This window comes from Gavialis gangeticus, unplaced genomic scaffold, assembly GCF_001723915.1.
Source record: "Gavialis gangeticus isolate Ggan-Ray unplaced genomic scaffold, GavGan_comp1, whole genome shotgun sequence".
Lineage (NCBI taxonomy): Eukaryota > Metazoa > Chordata > Crocodylia > Gavialidae > Gavialis > Gavialis gangeticus.
The window spans coordinates 17,079,638-17,081,688 of record NW_017729002.1 but is presented as its reverse complement, the minus strand read 5'-3'; the positions used below and the strand labels follow the sequence as shown (position 1 = coordinate 17,081,688).

The 2,051-nt window shown below is 50.5% G+C and overlaps 1 protein-coding gene across 1 annotated transcript in view; it reads left to right on the top strand.

Moving 5' to 3' along the window:
* Window positions 1–2,051, top strand: part of CREBBP (CREB binding protein) — a 232,906-nt gene that overhangs the window by 121,240 nt on the left and 109,615 nt on the right. The gene's annotated exons all lie outside the window — the stretch shown is intronic.

Genomic DNA, 2,051 nt, shown 5'->3' with positions numbered 1-2,051 from the left:
CCCAGTTCTAGGCAGGAAGACAACTAGGGTCAAGTGACCCCAGTGAGGTGACTGTCCAGTGTCCTTGAAAGCCTAACATCCAGGGTAGGTGATTGCACCACCTCTGGAGGGAGTTTATTCCACAAAAATTGCATGACTAGAAATTGGTTTGTGGAAAGGTTGATGTCATCTGTATATCTTAGTGATTCCTGTTGACAATTAATAACACCAAATTAAACATTTTAATGTTTAACACTGAAGACAATGAAGATGCAGTTGAGAAGAAATACAGATACTGTCTGAAGCAATGTTTAGAGCACCTTTTCTAGGCCCCCTCCCCACATGGGGTGAGCAGAAAGGATCCTGAAGGTCCTGCCCAGTTACAGTTACAGCTGCTGAATTGCACTCCTTTGTCTAGTCCAAGTGACAGACAGCCTTCTTGTAAGTGCTGTTTTTATGCCAGTTCATGACTAGGAGCTTCCAGACCCCACAGTCCTGCTCCTGTCACTATTAGCGGTTCACCAAAGGGCTTTAGGAATGTGCTGGAAAAGCTGCTTTCATGGAAGACATCTCTGCATGGCTGCTTTTATTACGGAGACGCTGCTGCACATAGCCACGTGGAAGCTTCTTGACAGAATGTGACCTTGATCCAATGACAAGGAGATCAAGACAACTGGGGATCTTGTTCTGCTGCAGCCTTCATCCACCTTCACAGCTGTTGAGATTCTAACATCATCTTCTGCCTGCTCCACCACTGAGAACTTGTAGACCCGTGGCTGAGCAGACTTATTATAGTGGCGACCTGTACTCACCATGTAACAGCACCATCAAAGGATATATGCGACTTTTCAGGAGGGAAAGCATTGTCATCTGCTGTCCTCAGCAAATAGTAGTGGTGCTGCCACCGCTTGATCCACAACTGCTTATTCATCAGCATTAACCCACTTATTTCACAGCTAACCTTCCCTGAAGGTTATTCTACTATCTGCCACCTGTGGACATACTGTGTAGCAGTACAGCTTTGCTTCACAAAGTGAATGAACTGAAACTTTAGTATTAGACCTGTCAGTAAAGAACTAACCAACAAGAGCCCTTGATGGTGAAATCTATTTATGATATACTGTGGCTTTTTGTTTTTTAACTAGGTCCATAAGGTTAGTTATAATTCCATTTTTAGGCAGTTAAATAATTTGGCCTGCTTTTCAGGTGGTGAATGTGCTCGTCTCCTATTATAATTATGATGATAAATGATGGAGGTGAACCTATGCATCAGTCCGATATCGGATCAGTACCAATATAAAGAAAATTGGCTGCATCAGAAATCAGACTGAAGTGACCGATTAATTGGGCCGATAAATGTCTATGCATGTGTGCAGCCACAGCTAGGGCTGTCCCTGGGGGTATGAACAGCCAGGTCCCGCACTTTGGAACCCATGGAGCTGAGACTCCACGGGCTTCACGCCTGGCCACTCAGCAACCCCACTGCTGAATCTGCTACCGAATCTGGCGTGTCCGACCACTCGGTCCACCCCCTCCCCACCGAATCTGCTGCTGGCTTCCTTGTGTCCGGGAGCAGGGCCCCACACACTGGTCCCTGCAGTGGGGGAGGGGGCAGGGGCAGGCAATGCTTAGCTGGGTTAGGACAGGGCATGGGATAGAGCTGTGGCTCATCATGGTGGGGGTTGGGGGGAAGGGGCGGCTCCTGCCATTGCACACACCCCAGGAGGGCAAGGGGGAGGCATGTGCCCCCAGATCTGTACAGGGCAGGGGGCTACAGCTGCAGGCTGGAGCCAGGGCTGCTCCAGGCTCTTCTTGGGGGCTGGGCTCAGGGTGGCCAGCAGAGGTGCCGGGAGGGGGGCTATGGAGTGGGCTGCAGCCACTGCAGATATTGCTGCAGTGCGCGCCCCCTCCCCCTCTCCCCACACTCATAGCCCCACTCCCTGTACAAGACGGGCAGCAGCAGTGCTGGGAACAGAGCTATGGAAGGGCTACAGCAAAATTTTGAGTGGCTACAGCCCCCTCTAGCTCCTCTCCCAACGTCGCCACTGCCCACTCCAGTCCCAGCCCCAGCT